The sequence below is a fragment of the Sturnira hondurensis genome, unplaced genomic scaffold (assembly GCF_014824575.4).
Source record: "Sturnira hondurensis isolate 20B ecotype Veracruz unplaced genomic scaffold, ASM1482457v3 Scaffold0006693, whole genome shotgun sequence".
In the NCBI taxonomy this organism is placed as follows: domain Eukaryota; kingdom Metazoa; phylum Chordata; class Mammalia; order Chiroptera; family Phyllostomidae; genus Sturnira; species Sturnira hondurensis.
In genome coordinates this window covers 2,120,227-2,140,813 of record NW_028079324.1, presented here as the reverse complement: position 1 = coordinate 2,140,813, position 20,587 = coordinate 2,120,227, and the positions used below count along the sequence as shown (strand labels likewise).

Sequence of the window (20,587 nt, the reverse complement as noted above, 5' to 3'; positions counted from 1 at the left end):
TTATTCTTTCTGAGCCTCTTTTTTTTTTCTTACCCTTTCTGAGTGCTTTTTTCTACTTTTTCCTTCAACTTGCTGATCCGATCTTCTGCTTCGTCGATCCTGCTTTTGATTCCTTCCACTGTGTTCTTCAGTTCAGAAATTGTTTTCTTCATTTCCTCTAGGCCCTTGCTGATACTCTCTATTTCCTTTTTCATGGTGATATAGTTTGCAGTGAGACCATTATAGCTCCCCTGTAGTTTGTGGTCGCTCATTGTGACCTCTTTGAACTTCCCGATAACCAGTGCTTTGAATTCAATATCTGATAGTTGACTTGCCTCTGTTTCATCTAACAGTCTTTCTGAGGCTTGCTCCTTTTCTTTCATTTGGGGATTGTTTATTTGTCTTCCCATTGTTTGTGAGAGGCTTCTTGTTAGCCTCAGCTTCTTAAATTGATCTGTTCTGTCTCCCTGGGTTTATGGTGTGAACTTCTGTGGTAGAATACCTGTGAAATTCAGTGGTGCATTCTCCTTCAGGTATCCTGATGTTCTCTGCTTCCACCTACACCTTTTTGTGTGTGTGTGATCAGTTGGAGGAGAAAGCAAAACGGTTTATGACAGTAGGAGAGTATATTATGATATTTACAGTCACAGCCAGTAGAGAAGAGATAGAAGATCTTTAGCCTATATATTGTGTTAGCCGTAATCTTCAACTGAACTTGGCACTTTTAAGGAAGGATGGACAAAAGATAAATCTCTTGTTGGGGAGGGAAGGCTTGTGAGTTGGATCTAGAAAGCAGTGAGGTTGCGGGTGGTCAGATTTTGAGGTAAGGTGACAGTAAAAAATGGTAAATAGGTGTAGTGTGTGAGCAAATAGAGCTAATTACTCCAGTAGTAGAATTCAGGAAACTGTCAAGTGGGCTAAGGTCTGGGAGATGTGTTGTGAAGTATTTACAGTTGTATAGAACAGCTATTATTTACAATAATATTAGAGCAACAATGATATGACAGACTCTATGTGATCTGGATAACATGAATAGGGGGTACAGAACTTTGGGTAGTGTGCTAAAGGAAAACAAGTGGCATGAGGTATAGAAAATTAGCAATACACTGTGGAGGAGAGAACAGGGGAAACCTGTCAAATGATACAATATAACCAGCCAAGGCTAAGAAGCTTATGCAGAAAGAGGAGGAATACAAAGATACTGTTAAAATATGAAAGAATTGAGAGTAATGAAAAAATAATACTAATACAAATATGCGGCAACTTGTGGCTTCTCTGCTATAGTAAAGTGAAATTTGTCTTTCTGTCTCTACTGTTGGGATGCCCCCTTTTTGGGTCCACCTCTGGTCTTTTGTGGTTCCGAGTTGTTTGTGTCCCTTGTGGGTAAAAGAAAAGAAAGAAACAAACAAACAAAAGGCAGGAGAAGGGAGGAAAAGGTGATAAGTTTGGAAAGAAAGGAAGAAGGAATAAAACAGGAAAAAAGAAAGGAGAGGAAAAAAGTATTGAAAGATAAAACAATAATAAAATTGAAAAGATACTAGATTACTAAAAGAAAAAGTACTTAAAAAAACACACACACAAAAAAAACATCTCTTGTTGGTTTCAAACTGGCCAAACCGGTTTTTCTGCTGGTAGCAGGCTGAGGGGCTATTAGTGTGGTCTTTCTGTGAGTGCTCTCCCAAGAGCTAGCCCAGTGCCTCTCCCCAGTGCCTCAGGAAGGCCATCTAGGTTCTTTCCAGGGAACTTTCCCTGGGGGTCCTCTCTGTGGGCTGGGGTGCGGGCACGCTTGCACCAGCCAGGCTGCCTGGGTATCGCAGGATCTGGCACAATCCTTCCCAGTTCTGTGGGGGGAACTCCAGGCTCTTCCCATCCTCTGGATCGCTGCTAGGCTGGGTGGGGAGCAGGCCAAGCTGCTGTCACAGGAGAATCCTTCAGTTTACTTTCCAAAAAAATTTCTTCAGAAAGCCTGCCTCTCAGTCCAGCCTAATCCCCCAGCCAGACCGGTGACTATCAGAGTCAGAGCCCGACAATGCGCCTCTCAATTCTCCGGGGCTGGTAACCACAGAGTCTGCGGTTGAGCATGGCCCTTTGTCCTTGTTACCCTCTCTGCAAACTCAAGCAGACACGTCTCTGCCCAGTGTTGCCCAGCCTTGCTTAGACGGGGAGGGAGGGAGCTGATGACCCAGCTCTCTCCCAAGGACCCTGCAGCAGGCCCAAGGCTCCCAAAGAGTCTGCCGTGGATCCGATGGGTGCCAGCTTCTGAAGAGTCTGTGGCAGACGCCCCTGGTGCTGGTCCCATACCGCTCTTGTCTTTACTCAGGTCCCCAAGACCCCACTGACCTGCCGCTGTCTGGTCCTTCACTGTCTGTTACTATTTCTGGTCTCCCAATTTCATAAATGCTGGGGAACTGTTGGTGGATTGCACTGTTCCTCAGTAGATCTGCCAGGATTTTCTCCCATGTGTATGGGAACTGGAATATGCTCCGTCCTACTCCATCACCATCTTCCTCTCCCCCCTAGATCAACTTCTTGACTTAAGGTTAGAGATCTATTTTACTAAAAAGACTTCAAAAGAAATAGCATAAAGGAAAATATTTTTATAAAATAGTATACATTATTACATCGTGTTAATTTATATTATAATAAATTCGCATTATTATATAACCTTTGACCTTCTGTTTATCAAAGGACAATGTTAAAAATAGAAAAAGCAATCATGAGCAGCACAGGAGACTTGCAACAAAATATAACATAGTAGAGACAAGTACCAGAATATATAAATGACTCCTAACAAAAACAAAAGCCTTATAGAGAAGGAGCTTCACCCTTTGTGACAGCATGGATGGAACTGGAGAACATTATGCTAAGTGAGATAAGCCAGGTGGTGAAAGACAAATACCATATGATAAAACCTATAAGTAGAACCTATTCAACAAAGCAAACAAGCAAGCAAAATAGAACCAGAGACAGTGAAATAAGGAAAAAACTGACAGTAACCAGAGGGGAGGCGGGGGATAAGGGTGAAAAGAAGGAGAAGGGTTGTCAAGGAACATGTATAAAGGACCCATGGACAAAGCCAAAGTGGGGTAGGATCCAGAGTGGGAGGTGGGAATGGGTGGGGCAGGGGAGTAGTAGGGGGAAAATGGAGACAATTGTACTTGAACAACAACAACAAAAAATACAAAATACAAAAATAAAGCCTTATAGAGAAAGGGTAAAATACTTGAATTGGGAACTTGCAATGAGGACATCCCAAGCCTAAAAAAACAGAATGCAATTAAAGCCAAAAGAAAATATCACTTCACCCTCATCAGACTAGCAAAAATTAAGAAGTTTCTGTTATTGCCAAGTGATAATGACAAAGTGGAGCTTTAGGAGTTGCTAACAGTAATATGAATTGTAAGGGCCACTTTAGAAAACAATTAGCCATTATCCCTGCAATCTGAAAATACATTAATCATCTGTGACATAGAAATTTCAATTCTAAAGCATGTGGGTTAATGTGCACTGCAACATACGTGTGGAATGTCACTCATTTTTCTTTTTTAAAAAATCATCAATGGCTTAATCAGGTCTTTATTTTTTGACATTAATAGACTTTGGATTTGCTTTTGTTCCTTTTTTTTTTCTTTTCAGTGAATTTATTGTGGTTACATTGGTTAAAAAATTATATAAGTTTCTGGTGTGCAATTCTATAACACGTCGTCTGTGTATTGTATTGTGTGTTCAGCACCCCAAGTCAAGTCTCCTTCCATCACCAACTATTCCTGCTTTACTCTCTTCTACCTGTTATCTCCAACCCCTTCCTCTCGGGTAATTACCATACTGTTGTCTGTGCCTGTGTCTGTGAGTATTTTGTGTTTGTTTGTTAATCCTTTCGCCTTTTCACCCTCTTCTAGTTTCCCCATCCTTCTTTCTCTCTGGTAATTACCATACTGTTCCCTGAGGCTGAGTTTTTTTTCCTTGCCTAATCCCTTCACCTTTTTTTACCCAGTTCCCCCAACACCCCTCCCCTCTGTATCTATGAGTCTGTTTCTATTTTGTTTGTGGATAGAAAGCATTCACACCACTAAAATGTCCATACTGCGCAAAGCAATCTATAGATTCAAGACAATCCCTATGAGGATAACAATGACATATTTCACAGAACTGAAACAAAGAGTCCAAAAATTTGTATGGAACCACAAAAGACTACAAAGTCGTTCTTTATGGTTTTTCAGAGACTGAGAGGCTTACACAGAAATGATAACAGGAGAGTGGGAAGTGAGGGGGAAGGTGCATGAGGTATATGATGACATAGAATATGGGGATCATATACGGCCTTATAGGGGACAGAAAATATAATGAGTTTTATTTTAAGTGGTAAGGATTTCAAATGGTGCAGGAAAAACAAGGATTTAATTTCTCTGTTTTAATGATCTCTGGTTACATAAAAATGTATACAGTTAAAAGATACTGCAAATCTAAAGAGACATTAAATATATAAGTCTACTAGACTATATACATTCTAAGGGTGGATCAGCCTTTCTATAGTTGTGTTTATTTCTAGCGTGTATATATATATATATATATATATATATATATAGATATATATATAATGTGGTAAAGAAATTCAGATTTATAGAATGAATAAATTATTTTAATGGAAAATCATTCCTTTATAAATAAAAATAAAAATTATATGAAGTTTGGTACCTATCTAGCACTTTCTGCTTTGTGATTGATTTTGTTATTGACCTGTAAAATTTAAACATGTGATTAAATTTTACTGTGCTAAACAAATTAAGAGATCCATTGTTTCACCATTTTAAATACTTTGAACAATATATATCTTTTTCCCCATAATGCTTATGGTAAAATCAAAAGGTAAACATCACATAAATACTTTACTGTGCCCATAGTTTATTTTTTTATTATTTTTTTTTAGATTTTATTTATTTATTTATCTTTACAGGGGAAGGAGAGAGAGAGAGAAACATCAATGTATGGTTGCCTTTCGTGCGTCCCTTGCTGGGAGTTGGCCTGCAAGGAACCAGCCTGCAACCCAGGCATGTGCCCTGACTGGGAATCGAACTGCAATCCTCAGGTTTGCAGGCCCGCGCTCAATCCACTGAGCTACACCAGCCAGGGCCCCATAGTTTATTTTTTAAATTAATAATTATGATGAAATTGGATGAACTCCTTGAATTTTGCATTAAATAAGAAAATGTTATCTTAAACCCACATTAGAAATAAGAGAATAAGATTTGAATTATTTTGCCTAACAATAATGAAATAGGTATATATTGTTTCCAGGTAAGTAAATATTTTAAAATGGGAAAAAAGAAAGGTATGGCAGTAGAAGAGAATGCTCATTAATTGGCATTTCAAATTCTTAAATGAAATATTTTCTGAAAATGTTATAGGACTTTAGAAGGAAGGATCTTGAATATTTGGCTAACTTTTACTTCAAGAAAATATTAGTATTTTCTCTGTTTTTTCTTCTTTGGATAGATATCAGGGTCCTCTACTCGTTCCACACAGTTTCTTATAAAACAACTTTACTAAATGTATTGGGGTAACATCAGTTAATAGCATTATATGAATTTCAGATGTACAACCTTATAATACATTTATGACATCTGTATACTCTATTGTGTGTTCACCATGCAAAGTCTAATATTGTGTCACCATATATTTGATTCCCTTTTAACTTGTTCATCCACCCCTCACTCCTCTTCTCCTCTGGAAATCTCCATTCTTTTGTCTGTGTGTATGAGTCTGTGGTTTTTTGGTTTGTTTTTATGTTTGTTTTGTTCATTTGTTGCTTTTTATTTTATATTCTTCATATGAGTGGAATCATATGGTTCTTTTCCTTCTCTGCCTTATTTTACTTAGCATGACACCCTCAAGATCCATTCGTGTTGTTGCAAATGGCAATAGTTCATTTTTTATGACTGAGTCATATTCTACTATACATATGTACCACATCTTTTAAAAAATATTTATTTATTCTTAGAGGGGAAGGGAGGGAGAAACATCGATGTAAGAAATATTGATGGGTTGCTTCTCATACACGCCCTGACTAAGCCGCAGCCCAGGCATGTGCCCTGATGGAGAATTGAACTTTCAAACTTTTCCTTTGTGGGACAACACCCTGGTTAACTGAGCTACACTGGTCAGGGCAGTATGTACCTCATTTTCTTTATTGGATCGTCCATCAGAGGACACTTAGGTTGTCTCCATTTCTTGGCCACTGTAAATAATGCCGCAATGAAAACAGAGTTACATCTAGCTTTACAAATAAGTATTTTCAGAATTTGTCAGATAGATACCCAGAAGAGGAATTGCTGGGCCATATGGGAGCTCTATTCTCAGTTTCTTGAGAAAATCCATACTGTTTTCTAATAGTGGCTGCCACAATTTATATTCTCAGCAGTGGGCGAGGGAGGTTACCTTTTCTTCACATCCTTTCCAGCACTTGTCATTACTTCTCTTTTTGACAAGAGCCATTTTAACAGGTGTGAGCTAGAATCTCACTGTGGTTTTGATTTGCATTTTCCCTATAACTAATGATGTTGCACATCTTTTCACACATATGCTGGCCATCTGTATATCTTCTTTGGAAAAGTGTATATTCATACGACTTGAATAAAATATATGTGCTGATATCTGTGACCTTTTCCTGTTGTTTTCAAATTGGGTCACTATTCAGTAATAGAATTTTTAAATATGTGATCATCTACTTCCAGATTGTAAACTTTATGGTTTTGAAACATCCATATTTAAATTAGCAAAGAATATCTCATTTTATTGTTCTCTTTTAATAATGTTTTTTGCCTGGCTGGTGTAGCTCAGTGGATTGAGCTCAGGCTTGCAAACCACACGATGACGGTTCGATTCCCAGTCAGGGCACATGCCTGGGTTGCAGGCCAGTTCCCAGCAGGGGACACATGAGAGGCAACCATACATTGATATTTCTCTCCCTCTCTCCTTCCCTCCCCCTCTAAGGATAACTAAATAAAATCTTTTAAAAAAGTTAAATAATTTGTCAGAAGTGGGGAATCAAATAAACAGGCTTTAAAAAATAATCTTTTTTGGTATTTCTTGTGATATATTTACACTCAAAACATTCTAACCTTTACAGCATTACTAAAATAAATTACTAAAATTTATTGGCCCAATAGAGCATGCATTTTTAATTATGCCCTTTTTCACTGCACAGTAGTTCCTAGAATAGTATTTAATGCATCCTGAAAAAATTGAGAGTACTTGCAGTGAAAGTACTGGGATGGATTTGCACTTGTTAGTTATTGTGAAATAATAGAAGGTGGGATATCTGAAATCAGAAGGGAGGTGTTCATACCCAGGTGTGGATGGATGTGAACCAACGTAGCTGGTGTAAGTTTGAGTTGCACTGCGCATATGTCATGTATTCTTGCATTGTTCCCATTTGCTGAGATGCAGTTTTCTGAGCTCACCTAGTAGTTCTCATGGAATAAATCGCACAAATCCACCGTGTAATTTGTGTTATGCTTATATTGTTCCCTAACATATCAATCACATTGAAACAAATTTGTGTGCTCAGAACAACTATTACAGCAGAACTGATTGTAGCTTTTTTTCCTTCCCCAAGTTGACAGATTTCACATGTAATTCCCTGAGAGGGTATGCTCTATTTTTATTTCCAGTGGAATACTATGGGTAAATTTGTGTCAAATTCAGATAACATAAAATGTATCGCATATGTAATATTGAAAATATCTCTACAGGATCCATGTGGGCTACTGAACTTTATTTTGTTTACAGATAACTTCATATTAACCAATTTTGGTGACTTCCAAATGGAGTAGTAGAAGTAGATGTATATCTTAAATTATATATTAATTCTCTTTGAAATGTTGAAGTTCTTAGAGGGAAATATAGCATACGTATGCTATATCCCACAAAGATAATAAAAGAAAACTTGTCTAAAATGCATTTAGAGGCAGTTATAGGCTTCATCTTTTGGTATAATTTTGCCCTTGCCTATGTGAACGCAGCTCTTTTTAAAATCAAGTGACTGGGAATAAACAGCATATGCATCCAAGAGCGGAATATAGTCGTAACACGGGTAAGAGGTTTAATGTTCTAGGGATCAATAAGATACCTAAGTGCATTCTTAAGATGCTGGTTGTGCAGTATTTATTGCTTTTGATTGATTACCGAAATATGAAATACTGCAATTCCATAAGTAGTTCTTTTTTTCTCATAAACAAAGTAGAAAAATCAAAAGGGGAAGTCAAGCTCTCAAAGATGACTTTTTTTTTTTTTACCACAGGATATGACAAATGAAATAAAAACATGGAAACAGAAACTAAGGACAAAACCTTAATTTGAAATGTAAAAAGCCAACATGCTATCAATGTGTCATTTGTTACATATACTATATAATGAGAATATTTAAAAAAATAACTACTATAAATATTTAGCATAATGTGTTTTCTGACATTTAAAGTCCAAAATTAGTAACAGTATATGTAACATTTGCTTGGCTTTTAATGGTGATATATATTTATGGCATTTCTGGGTAAAAATACTTTATAGGTCTCTAAATTTCTTGCACAATTTGAGAACTAGAGCCATGAATAGATTTAAGTCCCCTACTTATTAACACATATTGCAAATGAAGTTTTTTTAATTAAAGCTATACCAGAGTTAATAACGATTCTTTATTTCTTTATAATATTTTATATTAAAATCTGTTTACATTTATTTCATTTGCACTGTCCAATGACCGTGGAAGTTTGGCTCAGATTCTTCAAAGTAGAGATGATTTTAGAATTAAGCTAATTTTACCAAGAAGCAAACTGAGGTACATGGGAGAAAAATGAACTTTTTCACAGTAAGGCTTAGAACTAATTCCATGTGAATTTTACCTTTTATTTTGTTTCTTAATGAATTGCTGTACTTTGCTATTGATGGCATCTAAGAAATAAGCCAAAAATGACACATATCAACTCAATATGATCTTTTTAGAAGTTCATGGTTCCATGACTTTTTAAAACACTTTCCATGTTCTGGGAACTATGAAGAAGAACTTCAAAAAATTCTTCTGATTAATCAGAATCTAGCTGATAGGAGACTACCCACATAAAATGATTTGAGAACAACAACAAAGCAAATTTAGCAAATCAAAATGGAAATCCCACTGAGAGGGTGAGACCTCTTTGGGTGTATGGGCAAGGGTGCACCTTTATGGTCAAAGGGGTCTTGGTTCATATCTCAGCTCCTTTACATGAGTGATTTTTTGACCTTGAGGAAGTTACTTCTCAGCTTATGTTTTCATGTTTTTTAACCTGAGAACAGCCATCCTTTTATTTCATTGTCTGAAGGATCGAATGAACTGCAAATCACTCTCGAACTGCCCCCCCCCATCCACTTGGACATGTGCTTTTCGTTTCTTTCACACTGAAACCCATGCCCAGCCTCTTGCGTTTCCTCTACTTGTGTAAAACTTGCTTTGTTCTAGGAAAAAAAAAGGATTGAGTGAAATAATATATGAAGCATAGGTGTCCCCAACTACAGTATAGATTCTTAGTAATAAGGATGTAACATAAGTAGCTGTCATCACATGAGCTAAGAAACAGGGGTGAAGTACTATGACACAATTAGGAAACACGTGATTTGCTTTGGTTATATTAAAGGGAGGGGTAGATGGGAAATTATTGATGGGGAGACCATTCAGGATCAAATGGATGGGATAAGCACATTATGAAGATGCAAGAAATTAAATGACATGTTTTGATGATAAACAAGAGAATGGGACTACAACGTATGTAGAAGTACTGGTACATGAGGTCCAAAGTAGACTAGGATCAGCCTGCAGAAGGCAGAACTTCACAGGCCTACTCTGGACCTGAACTCATGGGTAGTGGAGAGCATATAAATGTTCTTAAATCATAGTGGTGGGAGAGTGGGATTTACAGGGAAAAAAGATTAGAAATCATGAAAAAATATGCATTCATAATAGACCTTATACATTTTGGGTCTTTGTATTTTGGAGGCTTGTAAACTAATCAAATTCTGTACTGTTGGAAGTCAAATTTTAAAAGTTTGAAATCATAAATCTCACGGTAAACTCTCATCTAGGTAAATGGTTTGTAAATTTATGTCGGTTGCCCATTTAGGCATAGATTGCAGGATACAGACGAATATAAACCCATTTCTTTCACTGGAGTTAGATGAAACATGCGTTTAACAAATGAAAAGTTTACTATAGAACACAGACATAAAAATAAATACTGTTATGAGCCTTTTATCCTCCTCTCATTTTTTAAAAGATTGTATATACTTTTATTTTTAGAGAAAGGGATGGAGAAAGAGAGAGAGAGAGAAACATCAATGTGTGGTTGCCTCTTGTGTGCCCCCTACTAGGGATTTGGCCTGCAACCCAGGCATGTGCCCTGATTGGGAATCAAACCAGCGACCCTTTGATTCACAGACCGGTGCTCAGTCTACTGAGCCACACCAGCCAGGGCCCTCCTCTCAGGTTTGAGCATATACCCTAGAGGAAACTAAGGCAAGAGATGTGAATTTGGTGTTCTCATAGAATACTGAATTTCCATGTGCATCTCAGAATGACCATACTTCAGTTTCTTGAGTGCGAGACTTACAGCATGGCCCCTAAGAACAGACTAATTGACTTTTCATCAGGTATCCCACTGAATAAACAGCCAGCTGTCCCCATGGTGAAGGAAAAGTTTTTCTGGTGGCACTTAATATGAGATGTTAGTCCTCAATGTAGTACCTTAATTGAGCAATGTTGGTACCCAACATGATACATTTCTAAAAAATATTTAATACCAATTTTTAACATTTATATTTGGTGTTTTTTAAATGTCTTGTTTGTTTATTTTTAGAAAGAGGGGAAGGCAGGGGGAAAGATAGGGAAAGAGAGGGAAAGATAGGGAAAGAGACATCAGTGTGAGAGAGAAATGTCAACTGGTTGCCTACTGCATATGTCCCGTCTGGGAACCTAACCTGCAACCCAGGCATGTGCCCTGACCTTTTAAGGAATCCAACCAATGACATTTGGCTTCAAGAGATGACCCCTAACCAACTGAGCCACACTGGTCAGGGTATATTTTGTGTTTAATTTCAGAAGCTAATTTTTTATAATTTGGCTCTATTTTCCTGGTAAAAAATAGCTCTAGCAAAGAAGTGTACATACAAGGATGGGCAAAAGTAGGTTTGCAGTTGTTCATATGGTAAATAATACAATAATTAATAAATAAAAGAATAAAGTCCTGTCTGGTGTGGCTCAGTGCATTGAGTGCTGGCTTGGAAACCAAAGGGTCACCGGTTCGATTCCCAGTCAGGGCACATGCCTGGGTTACCGCCAGGTTCTCAGCAGGGGGCGTGCGAGAAGCAACCACACATCAATGTTTCTCTTCCTCTCTTTCTCCTTCTCTCCTCCTCTCTAAAGCTAAATAAAAATAAAATCTTAAAAAAACTACCTTAAAACATTTCAAACCTTTTTTTAGAAAAGAATAAGCTATGTGTTTTGTGTACTAACAACTGTAAACCTACTTTTGCCCATCCCTGCTATTTTGTTGTAGACATATCTAGGATAATATGCAACTGTGACTGAAAAGTACATTTGATAATCAGCTTGGTTTCTTTGACCTAATTACCTTATACTTTCCTTTCCAAGTGCCATCAGGAATTCTATCAGGAATCAGTTTTGGGTAACTAGCATACTTTAACTGGAAATAAAATGCTCAAGAGACCAATGTGAAATCATCGAAGTCTAGTAGCAAAGGAAGAGAAAACATAATGTCTAACTTTTGTCTTCTTTCTTTCACTTTTCTACCAACTTGACAGCTGTGAGTCCCTTCATTTCAGGAGGTCATCGTTTTAAAGGCTGTGTCGGTGTATATAGAGAAATATGTGCTTTCCATGCAGTATGCCAGACCTTGCATGTAACCTTTCTGAACGCTGTATCTAGTTTCATTGGAAGTGATTATCCTGTCCTGAATAACAGACAAGTCTGAGAATAGACAAATTGACTACAGATGTATATGGCTTGGGAGATTCAATTAAATAGATAGATACATGCAAATAAATCACAACTATTATATCCATGATTGTATTTGATAAGTCAGAAAAACAGGTTGTAAAAAACAATATTTTTAGAGCTCTGCCAGATATTTTTATGTGCCGATCGATGGTCACCTGCCACACTCGCACCAGGTTGTCTGTATAGCCAGCAAAGAGAGTCCGCACTGAGGCGGCTCCACCTTGCTGCTGGTACTGCTAACTTCTTGCTTCAACTCATCAATAGTGATCTCGCCCTCCAAGTCCCAGATCTTGTTGCTGGGGCCAGTGGCAGCACAGAGACAGTAGCGATTAGGGTGGAAGCACAGGGTGTTAATGATGTCCCCACCATCAAGGGTATAAAGGTGCCTGCTTCTGTTGAGGTCCCACAGCACAGCCTAGCCATCCTGGCCTCCAGAAGCACAGGGGCATCCATCTGGAGAGACAGTTGTGATGTTCAGATACCCTGTGTGGCTGATGGGATCTGTCTTCAGCTTGCAGTTTGCCAGGTTCCATTGCTTGACCAGCTTGTCTCAGCCACAGGACACGATGATGGGATTGCTGCTGTTGGGTGCGAAACAGACACAGACACCCACTCTGAATGACTCTCATACTGGACAGTATATTTGCATATACCCAGAGTATTCCACAGCTTGATGGTTTCATCTCGGGAACCAGAGACAGTCTGTCTGTTGTTGGAGGAGAAGGCCACACTCAGCATGTCCTTGGTAGGGCCATACCAAATCAGCATATGGCGGTGTCCATTGTGAGATTCCAGAGGCAAACAGTTCAATCCCAGGAGCCAGAGAGGGCAAACTGGCCATCTTATAAGATGACCACGTCACTAACAGTGGGAGTGACCATGAAGAGCACGCTGTGGGATGCCGTATTTGGTCTCATCCTGCGTCAGCTTCCACATAATGATGGTCTTGTCTTGAGAGGCAGACAGTATCATGTCTGGGAACTGGGGAGTAGTAAAAATTTGGGTCATCCAGCTGTTGTAGCCCTTGAGGGCGCCATGAAGGGTCATCTGTTCAGTTGTGGCAGATGTGGGTGTTGCCACAGCGAGGAGGGTGGATGTAGATACCCCAGAGAGACAGCCACCATGATTAACTTAATTATAATGCATCCAAGAACACACCTCCAGAATGCTGGGTCTTGTGTGATGAATTAAAGATAGATTTCTAAAGTTCTTATGATAACAAAACCTCTTGGGTTAAGCCATTTGAAATGGTATTAAATATTTTATGAACATTAGCTGAACTTCCATTTTGAATAAAAAGAATAGAAGGTATAATATAAAGGCATAATTCCCTGCACATTTAATATCAATCTTTTGTTCAATGGTTAAATGTTTAAAAACATTAAACACTGGCAACAACAGCTACTAAATTTAATAGCCCAAACTTGCTTTCTGTTTCCAGTCAGATAAAAAATAAGTTTCTGCTTATGACTTTAAAATCAGATTGAGCTAAGGAATTTGCAGGAAGTAATATATTTTACCTTTATCAACATGAGCACTTCTGTAGGTAGTGGTAGAGTGCTTTGAAAGGAGAAAATACTGTTAAATTGTAGATCATATACAATCTATCTATCTATCTATCTATCTAATCTATCTATACATATATGCATATATATAAATTTTAAAAATGCTTAACTTCTAGAAACATGCTTAAAGCAGAGTTAAGTCAACTTATCTCTTCTTTGTGTGTTTAATAATATATTTTCCATAGTATTTGAAAGCTTTTAAAGTAAATTCTTAAGCAAAAAGAAAAAAGAGAAGCTCAAAGACAGATAACAGTATGGTGGTTTCCAGAGGGAAAGCTGGTGGGGGAGGTAGAGGAGGGTAAGGGGGGAATAAATGGTGATGGAAGGAGACTTGGCTTGGAGTGGTGAACACAGGATACAATATATAGTGATGTATTACAGAATTACTGTACACACTGGAAACCTGTATAATTTTCTTAACCAATGTCACCCCCATAAATTCAATTTACAACATCAAAAATTATTAAATGCATTTTTATGGCTCTCATTGTTAATTAAGTGTCTTTTAGATCCAACTATCAAAATATGGTCCAACATTTATCATTTAAAAATATTTATTAAGCACCCACTAAAATCTAGCATTGGGCTTAGCATAGAGGTTAAGTAAATGGTCATAAAAAACATGTCAGTACATTCATGGATTTAATGATTTGGTGACTATGCCATAATCCAATATACACTGGTGTGTCTGAAGATGTGATGATTGTCAGATCTTGATGGTGGAACGGAGGCTATGCACTACTTAGAACCTAGTGGATAGAGACCAGGGATGTTGCTAACCATCCTCTAATGTGCAACAATGGCCACCCACAACAAAGACTTATCCAGCACAAAATGTCAATGATGTCCCAGTTGAGAAACTTTGTTATTATATAAAATAGGCATTGATTAAACAATTCCTGTTGATGCATAGATAACATCCAAGATGAGCACTTTCCAAAATAGGAAACATGGTTTTTATGAATCCTGATAGTGAAGAACTTTGACCTAAACTGGAATCAGAGTAGCCCTGTCTGACTAAATTATCTGAAGTTTACCTGAAAGATAAAGTGTTTTGTGCTTATAGTGGTGGGCAGGAGGGTATCAGAGGAGGAGGGTTCCAAATGGAAAGGCTAATGGTTGAAGGAAATAGTAACTGATAGCGGTGGGGCATGGGGATACGAGTCTGAAGGGCTAGGTTAGCACATATGTGGTTGGGTGGATCCTTTGAGGAATGTAAAATGATGAAACATTTTAAGTGAAGTGGGACTTCATTGGACCCACAGGTTTGGAAATACTATTTTGGCTTCAGTACAGATGGAGGGAGATTGGAAGAGGACAAAGTTCCTGAAAGGAAGATAAGACGTTCCAGCAGGTGCTGTAAATTTTCTGAGTCAACAGTAAGAATGGCTGTGACAATATTCATGTTTGTTTAACTTGCAAATGACAAAAGGTCTTTGAAACCATGACCCCTGAAGTAAGATGTGTGATTTTTAGAGAGGGGTGAGGGAAGTCATGTATTTTTACTAATAGTATATGTAAGCAAATACTTATGCCTCTCTTTTTAAACATGAATGGAACTGGAAAGCATTATTCTAATTGAAATAAGCCAGGCAGTGAAAGACAAATACCATATGATCTTACCTATAAATGGAACCTAATCAACAAAACAAAACAAAACAAGCAAAAAAAAGGAACCAAACACATGGAAATACAGAACAAACTGATAGTGATGGGGGGAGGGGGGATAATAGGGCACAGAAGGGGAAGGGTCAAGTCAAGGAACTTGTATAAAGGACCAATGCACAAAGACAACAGAGAGGGGGAGGACTGAATGTGGGAGGTCTGGAGTGGGTAGGGCAGGGGAGAGTAATGGGCGGAAATGGGCACAACTGTAATTGAACAATAAAAAAATCAAAAGAAAATACAAGTTTCAAGAAAGATTAATCTATGTAGTTTTCTGATTGAACTACTAACAGATTTCATTTATTTCTTAATTAGTTTCAGTAGTCAAAAATTCAAAGCTAGTTAAATAATTGGGCTACATTAAATCCATTTGCTATCCAGTGTTATCTTTGTTGAATGAGACTAACTTTGTTTTAGTCTGCACAATTATTTTGAGATTCATTCTATGTTATAGCTGACATAACAAGATCATTTAGTAAGTCTTTTAGTTATGGCTTTATTTTTTTTACAAATAATTGATATGAGTCTGATATTCACAATGTTATACAAATGTGAGAAGACCATATGTGAATATTGATTTCATAGTTGGTGAAATACATAAAATATTAATGAACCCAAGCAGAAGCTCATTTAGAAATTTTTATTAGCATTAGGTGTTACATTTACAGATGCCATAGAATCAAAGTTGTACGTACACCGTGAGACATTCATTGTAAATTCTGATGGATCTTAACATGAGAGAGAGAAAATAGCCAAGTAAGTAGTAAATAAAAATTGTCTAATCACCTTCAGATGTATCATCAGGTACTTCTGAGAGGAGTTTTATTACTTGGTCTACAGGAGTCTTAACAGAATCATAAGTCCATTTCTTCCTCAAAAACAAGTTCTCAATCACACCTGGCATCCTGTAGCCCTTGCTTACAATGAAATCTTTGAAGGCAATTGGTCCGTAAAGATCATCAAGAATGTCCGGTTCAAGAGCCCTTCTATAATGCTGATATTTCTGTTCTTTTAAGGCTTTGGGGCCAACCCAGGGTTCATCCTTTATTTTCTTTTTTGAGATCCTGGGGTTCAGATACCACGCTCCATACCTTAAGCTCAGCCACTCAGGTCTATAAAGATAAGATGGTTTCCTGAGTTTCCTCTCCCAGTCCCCTTCCAGTAGGGTGAATTCTCCCTTCTTATTGTCATCTAGCTCTTTGCTGTAGTATAGTTCCACAGGGATCTGGGTTACTTTCTTTATTTTGCCCATATTATGGTTAGGTGTGCACTCGTCATCAATTTCAAACTGTTCTGTGAACTTTTCATCAATTCCCATGTCTTCAAAGGTATCAGTCCATTTGCAGGATTCACTAACTTCACCCCCTGAATATCTGTAAGGATCAGGAGTTTTGGGAATGCCCTTTCTCCTTGACTTCTTTTTTTTCTTTTCCTCAGGAAACAACTTCAGTAAATATGACAGGAAAGAGTCTTTGGGAGATTTTTGGTTGACTTCTTCAGGAGCTCCTGGGGTGACTTGGCTGGGAGATTTTTGGTTGACTTCTTCAGGAGCTCCTGGGGTGACTTGGCTGGGAGATTCCTGGTTGAGTTGGTCAGAAGGTTCCTGGTTGACTTCTTTGGGAGGTCCCTGGTTGACTTGCCTAGGAAATCCCTGGTTGACTTTCTTGGGAGGTCCCTGGTTGACTTGCATAGGAAATCCCCGGTTGACTTTCTTGAGAGGTCCCTGGTTGACTTGCTTAGGGAATCCCTGGTTGACTTTCTTGGGATGTCCCTGGTTGACTTGCTTGGGAGGTCTTCGGTTGACTTGCTTGGGTGGTCCCTGGTTGACTTGGCCAGGAAGTACCAGTTGACTTGGCCGGGAGTTCATGGTTGACTTGGCCAGGAGGTCCCAGGATGACTTGACCAGTTGTTCCCAGGGTACCTTGGCCGGGAGGTCCCCAGTTGAGTTGTCTGGGAGGTGCCAAGTTAACTTGTTAAGGAGGTCCCAGTTGACAGGGCTGGGAGGTCCCAGCTTGACTTGGTTGGGAGGTCCTGATTGACTTACCCCAGAGGTCCCAGGTTGACTTGGCTGGGAGGTCCCAGGATGACTTGATTCAGAAGGTTCCAGGTTGACTTGTTCAGGGCGTCTTTCACAAAGCTTTGTGGGGGACTTCTTTCTGTCCTTCATGCCCTCAATATAAGCCCATTTGTCCTCCAGCTTCTTGTCAGGATCAATCTCTTCCAGCATTGTTAATGAGAGGTCTGGAGGTAGACTTTCCTTCAGACCTGGGTAGCCAGCCACGGGATGCCGGGTCAGACTGGCTTTGGTTTCCTCCTTAAAAGCCTTCCCTGCTTCCTGGGCTGGTGAGAGCTTGGAAAGCAGCTCTGCTCCTTCAGACAGCTTGTTGTGAGTCTTTCTGGGGGGAGGCTGGGGGACTCTATGAGCAGTCATTGAGAGAAAACCCTCCCTAGGGCCATGAATGATCGTATTATCAGCAGGTGGGCAGCCCGTTCTGAAATCGTCCCGCCCGTCTCTCATAAATATCCACTGCCGGCTGTCCATGGGCCACTTCAGAAGCCTGTGCCTGTTCTTTGCCAAATAGTTGGGAGGTAACCTGTCTCTTGTCCTGTACCAGCGCTTACAATGAGGGTCCAGCGGTATGGGCTCCAGAGGCTCCATCCCGAACAGCCACTTCTCCTTGATCTGTGGCTGAAACAGCTTCTTCTTGTCCGCCATGGTGCCGCTGGCCCGAAGGCGACCAGCGGCTTCAGTGCTTTGTTGTCCCAGCCGCTCCGGTTGCTAGGTGACCGTTACCGGGTGCTGGCGGAATCTTTCCGGTAGCTGGGCAACGAAGGATTGCTGCGCATTCCACATTCTACCCAGATGTGCCAGGAAGATGTGTTCTCTATTTCGGCAGAGAACTGTTTCAATGTGTGGACACGCCACAGTATGTTTACCCACTCACCTTTTGATGAACTTTTGGGTAGTTTCCAGTGTGAGGCTGTTGCAAATCAAGTTGTCACAGGTATTTCCCATATTCACATCTTTGTGCACATATTTTCATTTCTCTTGGGTGAATTTTAGCCAGGAATTGGATGGTGGAAGCATCTGATTCGTGTTTTTTCTCATACATACAGTCATCAGGTTTTAATATTTGCCCATATATGGGTGGGGTTTAAGGTAACACCAAAAAAACTCAGCAGTCAAGATCAATTATGTTTTACAAATGAGCAAAATAGAAAGAAAGACATGGAAATAAACAAGAAACTGACAGGGACCAGAGGGGAGGGAGAGTGGGGGTAATGGGGTAAAGAACGGGAAGAGGCAAGGAACAGGAATAGAGAACCCATGGGCACACACAGTGCAGGGAATTGAATGAGGTAGTGGGGGTGACAGGGTGAGGGAGAGCAATGGGGGAAAGGATGAGATAACTGTAGCTGAACAACAATAAAAAATAAAATATTTTTTTAAATATATTTTATTGATTATGCCATTACAGTTGTCCCATTCCCCCCTTCACTCCCCTCTACCCTGCACACCCCTCCCCCACCATTCCCCCCTTTAGTTCATGTCCATGTGTCACAAGTTCTTTAGATTCTGTATTTCCCATAGTATTCCTGCCCTCCCCCCTATTTTCTACCTACTGTGTGTGCTACTTACTCTTTGTACCTTCTTCCCCCTTCTCCTCCTCCCACTCCCCTGTTGCTAACCTTCCATGTGATCTCCATTTCTGTGGTTTGGCTCCCGATCTAGCTGTCCTCCTAGTTTGCTTTTGTTTTAGGTGTGCTTGTTAATAACTGCGAGTTTGCTGTCCTTTCACTGTTCATAGTTTTCATCTGCTTTTTCTTATATAAGTCCCTTTAACATTTCATATAATAAGGGCTTGGTGATGATGAACTCCTTGAATTTGATCTTATCTGAGAAACACTATCTGTCCTTCCATTCTAAATGAAAGCTTTGCAGGATAGAGCAATCTTGGCTGTAGGTCTTTGAATTTCATGACTTGGAATACTTCTATCCAGCCCCTTCTTGCTTGTAAAGTCTCTTTTGAGCAATCCACTGATAGTCTGATGGGGACTCCTTTGTAGGTGACTGCCCCCTTATCTCTTGCTGCTTCTAGAATTCTCTCCTTCATTTTAATCTTGGCTAATGTAATTATGATGTGCCTGGGTGTATTCCTTCTTGAGTCCAACTTCTTTGGGACTCTCTGAGCTTCCTGGATTTCCTGGAAGTCTATTTCCTTTGCCAGACTGGGGAAGTTCTCCTTCATTATTTGTTCAAATAAGTTTTCCACTCGTGGCTGTTTCTTTTCCCCTTCTGGTACCCCTATAATTCGGATGTTGAAATGTTTAAAGATGTCCTGGAGGTTCCTAAGCCTCTCCTGATTTTTTGAATTCTTGTTTCTTCCTTCTTTTCTGTTTGGTTGTTTCTTTCTTCTTTCTGGTCCACTCCCTTGATTTGAGTCCCGGTTTCCTTTCCATCACTATTGGTTTTCTGTGCATTTCCCTTCATTTCAATCAGTTTAGCCTTCATATGTTCCTCTAATTTGTGACTAAAACCAGCCAGTTCTGTGAGCATCCTGATCACCAGTGTTTTGAACTGTGCATCTGAAAGGCTGGCTATTTCTTGGTCACTTAGAATTATAGGCTCTAGAGCTTTGAGCTGTTCTTTGGTCAGAATGTTTGGTCTGTTCGCACCTGTTATGTATGAGGGGTGGAGCCTTAGGTGTTCACCAGGGCTGAGTGATGTGGTCCCTGGGTTGTGATGCGGTATGTGGGGGCGGGGTCAGAGGGGAAAAAATGGCACTTTGCTCCTCTCTGCTAAGTCTCAGATTTCTGTCTCATGTGCGGCTTCCCACAAGCAAATTGGGGCCCTCTGGTGCTGGTTCCCGGGTGTGTGGACCCATGTACTCTCTAGGACCCTGTGGGTCTCTCCAACAAACTCTCTGTGAGCCTGGGAGCCTCTCCCGGCCCCTCGACCCTGAGAAAGTCTTTCCAGTTGGTGCTCTCAGGCTCTAATTCCCATCGCTGGGGCCCTAAGCTTACAGGGTCTGTCTCATTGTTTGCTCCTTCGCTTGGTTTATCTGCATGCGCAAATGTGTGACCACAGTCAGCCAGCCGCCCTGCACCCTCATGGATCCTCACGTGGCCACCCCACACCTGGGATCCACCAACCGCCTCCACCTCTGCTCCTGGGTGAGTAGGACCAAATGTTCTTTCCAGCCCGATCCCACTCCACTGTTGACTCCGCCCCTCTTACCAGTGTGGCTGAGTGATTCATTATTGTTGGACTTCCGTACAGTTCAATTTTCACTGTTTTGGCTGCGTCTTTGTTTCTTAAACTTAGCTGTCTTTAAAT

The 20,587-nt window shown here is 39.8% G+C and overlaps 1 pseudogene; it reads right to left on the bottom strand.

The window, feature by feature from the left end:
- Nucleotides 1-12,160: 12,160 nt before the first annotated feature.
- On the bottom strand, nucleotides 12,161-15,960 carry LOC118989953 (receptor of activated protein C kinase 1-like; annotated as a pseudogene).
- Between the last annotated feature and the right edge of the window lie 4,627 nt (nucleotides 15,961-20,587).